Below are 6,546 nucleotides of genomic sequence, written 5' to 3'. Positions count from 1 at the left end.
TCATCACATCTGATGACTGGAAAAAGGGAAATATAACCCCCGTTTTCAAGAAGGGGAAAATGGATGACCTGGGGAATTACAGACCAGTCAGTCTCACCTCTGTGCCTGGCAAAATCTTGGAGCAGATTCTCCTGGAAGGCATGCTAAAGCACATGAAAAACAACAAGGTGCTTGCTGACAGCCAACATGGCTTCACTAAGGGGAAATCCTGCCTCACCAATTTGGTGGCCTTTTATGATGGAGCTACAGAACTGATGGACAGCGGTAGAGCAGTTGATGTCATCTACCTGGATTTGTGTAAAGCGTTCAACACTGTCCCACACGACATCCTTGTCTCTAAATTGGAGAGACATCAGTTTGGTGGATGGACCACTCGGTGGATAAAGAACTGGCTGGATGGCTGCACACAAAGAGTTGTGGTCAATGGCTCAGTGTCCAGCTGGAAACCATAACAAGTGGTGTCCCTCAGGGATCGGTGTTGGGACTGGTCTTGTTTAACATCTTCATTGCTGACATGGACAGTGGGATTGAGTGCATCCTCAGCAAGTCTGCTGATGACACCAAGCTGTGTGGTTCGGTTGATAACGCTGGAGGGAAGAAATACCATCCAGGGGGACCTTGACACACTTGTGAGGTGGGCTGATGCCAACCTCATGAAGTTTAGCCATGCCAAGTGCAAGGTCCTACACCTGGGTTGGAGCAATCCCAGACACAGCTACAGGCTGGGCAGAGAAGAGATTCAGAGCAGCCCTGAGGAGAAGGACTTAGGGTGCTGGTCGATGAGAAAATGAACATGAGCCGGCTTCAGTGTGCGCTTGCAGCCCAGAAAGCCAACTGTATCCTGGTCTGCATCAAAAGGAGTGTGACCAGCAGGTCCAAGGAGGTGATCCTGCCCCTCTGCTCTCATGAGACCTCACTTGGAGATTGTGTGCAGTTCTGGTGTCCTCAGCATAAAAAGGACATGGAACTGTTGGAACAAGTCCAGAGGAGGGCAACGAGAATGATCAGGGGACTGGAGCACCTCCTGTATGAAGACAGGTTGAGAAAGTTGGGGCTGTTCAGCCTGGAGAAGAGAAGGCTGCGTGGAGACCTCAGCAGCCTTCCAGTATCTAAAGGGGGCCTATAGGGATGCTGGGGATGGACTCTTCATTAGGGACTGTAGTGATAGGACAAGGGGTAATGGGTTAAAACTTAAACAGGGGAAGTTTAGACTGGATAGAAGGAGGAAATTCTTTCCTGTAAGGGTGGTGAGGCACTGGAATAGGTTGCCCAGGGATGTTGTGAATGCTCCATCCCTGGCAGTGTTCAAGGCCAGGTTGGACAAGGCCTTAGGTGATATGGTTTAGAGCGAGGTGTCCCTGCCCATGGCAGGGGGGTTGGAACTTGATGATCTTAAGGTCCTTTCCAACCCTAACTATTCTACAATTCTATGATTTGTGCCATCTCCCAGAAGGGTGTAAGTTCAGAGGTCCTTTTCTGAGCTACTGTCAACCAGTTCAATCACCTTCTTCTGGTAGTCTACAATACAACTAATCTACAACAAAGGGAGATATATTTTGTTTAGAATAGACCATGATTATTGTATTTGGTGAAGTGCAGAGATAATGCAGTAGCTCAAACTATATTCAGGTGACTAAAACCAGGCTTAAAATACAATCTTATTTCTCTGGAAGGACAGCTGTCTGCCATGCTCCTGCTGTACCACAGGGTGAGATGTATATAGACTCAAAAGGACAGGTATCATTTACTAACAGGTAGTTGTTTTCTGCAGATACCTGACTCTTTTCCCTGGAGATATTCCTTACCTGTGTAATGTTCATTCATGGTCTGCAGCAGCAGGGATGCAGACAGGAATTGATTGTTTATGCATTAATGTTTCATTTGTGGAACAGTACCTATAGATTTGTAAAGAACAGCTTTTGCATCTGTTGCATGGTGTCAGACTTCAAACATTAGCAAGCAGTGTTTCAGAAACACACTCACTGGACTGATACAGCTCTTCACAAAACCACAGATGGGAAATGTCTGCTAAGAGAGAGCAGCTTAGCAAAACCTTTCCACTGAAGCCTTCTCCTGTCGAGCTTTTGTTCAACCATAGGCTGTGTGACGTAGTTGAAGTCATCCTATAATGCTGACTTATGCCGTTTACAATGGCATCCAGTTCATCACCTGAACACCTTTCTTTGGTGGTTCTGCCAGCAGTGGTGGGGAAATGAAAGAAAAGATGATTGAATTCTCCAAACTATTCTGAACACGGCTTGGCCCAAGGAAAAGTTCACCAATAGTAGCATTCCTGTCACGGAGTCATCTGAGAACCTACTTGCTACTGTCTTGCTCTTACTAGATATCCTTCATGGATGTTCATTACTTCATGGGCAGTTCTGTCAAAGCTGCCCTTCTGGTAAGGAAGCAAGAGTTGTTTTTTCTTTTGATAGGCTGATGAGAATTGTCCTTTGAGGTAGGACTGGCCTTGGCACCCCCAGGCTGGCAAAAGGGAAACCATCCAAGAAACAGAATGGATTCCCTGATTTAGTACCAATCCATACATTTCACTTACAAGCTTTACTTCAAAAATACAGATCAGATGATCTATCAGCCTCTTTGTCTTTGTGAGACTGCATGTGATACATCCCCTTTTTATTTCCTTATGCTCTTCTCTATGTACTTTTCCACTAACTAAAAGCATGGTGTAGTAACTGGTCCATGTGATTTAGCAGGAAACAGCCTGCCTTTGTTTCAGCCATCATGTTCAGCTGATGTCATTGTCCTGCTGCAATGCTGGGGACATCATGTTGCTGGCAATTGCCTGTTGAGCTATCGATGGCCTTTCCCCACCAGCAATGACTGTGATGCTCCAGCTGACTGGATGTGGGTGTTGTGCTGTAAGGAACAGGACTGGCATCACCCAAGCAAGCTTTGACCCTTGCAGGCTGCAACTGTGCCCTTCTATGGCCATGCAGTAACCGAGTACTTTGTAAAAGCCACATTTTAGGCCTTTCATGTAGAAGCTGCAATCATTCTGACTGGATTTCAGTCCAGGTAACTGTTTTTAAATACCTTTCCAGGCTCCATGGATAAAGCTTTTGTATCCAGTGCTGATCTGTTGTTTTGATGTCTTTACAGTTCATTTGTGTACATTTCCTCTTCAGAGCCACTGCAATGAATATGATGCCTGGTGTTTGAATAGAGTAGACATGGCAACTGGAAGGCTCTAACAGTTTCTAACTAAACCTTTAAAGAAGTTAATTACATACCATGCTGATCATCTATTTTTTTTGGTGTATGGCATTCTGCACTTGGCCAGGTTCGTTGCATGCATTAAATACCTTCTAAAAGTGTCAGAAATTGGAAGGGTAACATCAGAGTAGATGGCTTGTTTATCCCATTGGATGTGACAAGGTATAAGAGTCTATATTAGTAAGGTCTAAAATACAGCAGCCTGGAGAAGAGGAAAGTATTAGGTTAAGAAGGCAATCCAGATGGATGAGACTTGGGTACGCTCACCTATTGGGAAGCTGGACAGAAAGGGCCCACCTGAGGTCTGCCCTGGTGCTATCAAGGAGCTCCAGCTCTGAATTCACTTTTCTTTAGCTGTTAAGTGTGTTTGTTATGCCCATACAAATGTACTGTATGCCCTAGAGCTGAGATGTCTTCTTTAATGTTCTTCTGTGTCCTGATTATTCCCTGGTTGGAATGACAGTTTCTGCTCAGTTTGTGCTACCAGTGTCACGTGTGATCCCATGAAAAGGTCATGGGATTTGGCCCTGACAGCTCTGGCAGAGATTGCTAGGAACTTTCTGGCGTTTTCTTAACACTTCAATAAATATTTGGGAAAAAAAAGAAAAGGAAAACAAGAATTATTATTAATGCCTGATTTTTTTTTTTTTTTTTGCTTACTCAGCATCCCCAGTTCTGAAATTTTTCAGAAGAGGAAATAGTCCTATTGGAAGTTTCCTAATGAAGCAAAATCCTATTCAAAGAGCAGTCCTGATTAGGAACATCCTCTACTTAAATAAGTTACAAGTGGCCCAAAGAAGAAGAATTCTTATTTTTTAATTCTTGCTGCAGCAGCAGCTCTGAGTTAAGCAATGGTCATGGTGTGTGCAGGGCATCAAAGCAGATAATGTGAGACAAAGGGCCCAGATGCAGAATTTCCTGCTATAACCTAAACCAAATGCCACTGAGTGCAGCTTCCCTCAAGATCTCCCAGCTCCAGTTGTGTTCACAGCCTAGCTGGTGGCCAGCATCCAGACTGAGCATTAGTAAAACCAACAAACCAAGCAGTTCCCACAGTAAGTCCCTTGCTCTCCAGCTAACTTATTTAACTGCTTCTAAGAGGGATGTTTCATCTGCTGTTGTTGCAATAACCAGTACGTGGGTATCCATGACAAAACCAAAGGGCACTGCCCTACAGCAATGAAGCCTTGGATAAGCAGCAGCAGAAACCAAAAAAAGGTCACAGCTCCACGGTAGCCCTGCTCCACTTCAAAAATAAAGCCCATCAGTTCCCTAAGAAATGAGGGGGGTTCTTCCATGGCTTTAGAATCAGACTTGAGATGTCTCAACACAATTGTCCCAAAGACCAAGGGAAGAAAGGAAAATGCTCAACACGTAGCAAGGAAAACACCATAGCCTTTTACCCCTGCCTGCCTAGGGAGGGACAAGAACAAAGACTTTGCAGCTTTGCAAAGGGCAAAGAACAGGGTTACCTTTTCCCCCTGCAGTGAATTTGCTACTCTTTCCCCATCTCTCTATCTTGCTCTTGTGCTCACAGAGGTATAATTCCCTCTGCTACAATTTGGTTTTCTTCCTTTAGAAAGGGACCGGTCCTACACTGTTCTGTACCTGGATGATCTTGCCACCTTCTCTAAGGTTTTCATTGCAATCCAGGACACTTGGTTTGGTGATCTGCAGCTGCTCCATCTCATGTCTTCGATAATGCTGCTGAAGTCCACCAGAACAAGCCTTTGTGTATCAGGTTTGGATCTCAAGGAATATACTACTAAGTAAGTAAAGAGCCAGTGAGTTCTCTTAACTGTATTGAATTACCATAACATTATTCTTCCCAATCTGTATAAGAATAAGATGGTCTGGATTTGCAATACAAATCCTATACGTTAAAGAATATGAATGGTTGCACAACATTGCTAATGACGACTCATTGATTGACCAGTGTTGTTCTATTTCTTAATAGCCAAAAAGAACTAAATACAGCCCTACAATAGCAAGTATCAGATATGTGTTCCCTTTTTCCCTTGTGCTAAGCCTTGTCCAGCATTCTCCAGGGGAGCTTCATACTTAGAGACACATCTGTGTGTGCAGGAGCTCTCTTTGGCCAGAGAAACTTGGACTGCAGTATTTTCAAGCTCTCTTATCATTGTAGTTAATGCACAGGGAAGGCATCAGCAAACCAGCTCTGCCAAGCTCCTGCAGTTTTGGTCTGATGGCTGGATTGAATCTGTTGGTGTTTTGGGGAGGATGACTGCTTATCACAACAATAAGGCAAAAGAAAGGGTTAAAAACCCAAACTAACCCAACCCCCATAAAGTTACCCTTATTTGCTTTCTCTTCTCTTTCCTGGTGTGTTTGTGGTACCACTTCATTAGACTCTGTGCTTGTAATTGCTATATCATGAGACAGGAGATGTCATTTCCCATCCTGCTTTCCTGGTTGTGGCAAAACAAGTGCACACTCCCCCCCCAGCCACACCAGCAGCAATGCTCACCAAGTACAGGCTTAGCCCTGATATCTTTCTTGCTCCATTCTGCCTGTAAGAGAACTTCTGTTCCTGCCTCTAGGAAAGAAAAGGAACTGGGATTCCTCCTTTGAGAGATGTGGGGTTCATGTTTGAAGAGGAAAAAAGAATGTGTCATTTTTCCTACCCTGACCAGTGTAAGCATTGAGAACTGAGATCCTCTGCTAGCTGTTGGGAGCTCTGTGAGCCTTGCCTGCCTTGCAGAGGAGTCGGGGTCTGTTTGGATGATTTGACTCTTTGCCATCACTTGGAGCAGAATGAAGCTCTGTGAAAGGACAGTGACTGGATGCCAACTGGGTTGTCATTAGCTCGGGAGGCCCAGGAAGCAGCTGATGTGCACTCAGTGGTGGAAGTCATGCAGACAGACGGGGTATGACCTGGTGGTGGGGAGGCCCCAGCCTCTGGGTGCATTCCAACCCCAAAGGGGTGTTGTGGGCTTGCTGTTGGTATGGACCAGGGACAGCTGGTGTCTGCGCACACACACGCAACCCCCCCACTGCATAACACAAAGCTCTGCAGATTCCCATGTGACTGTCCCTTTTGCAGAAGGCTGTTAATGTTGCAGTGATGTTGGGTGCTGCTGGCCCAGCTCCATCACCCACAGCAATCAATGGAAATGTGTCCTAGTCTTGAAGTATGGTGCTTTAGGAATGAAAAGCTTAATGGCTTTCCTTGGCTTTGTTTTTTCTCTCCTTCTTTTATGAAGCACATGGTATTTAGAACTATGGAAGCAGTGCAAGAAAAATATTAATGAATAACTGTGGAGCGCAGACATTAACGCATTCCTTTCT

The sequence above is a fragment of the Neopsephotus bourkii genome, unplaced genomic scaffold (assembly GCF_033783945.1).
Source record: "Neopsephotus bourkii isolate Nb327-2 ecotype Australia unplaced genomic scaffold, CSIRO-AGI_Nbou_v1 NB_1663, whole genome shotgun sequence".
In the NCBI taxonomy this organism is placed as follows: domain Eukaryota; kingdom Metazoa; phylum Chordata; class Aves; order Psittaciformes; family Psittacidae; genus Neopsephotus; species Neopsephotus bourkii.
The sequence above is the reverse complement of the archived record's forward strand: the minus strand, read 5'-3'. Positions refer to the sequence as shown.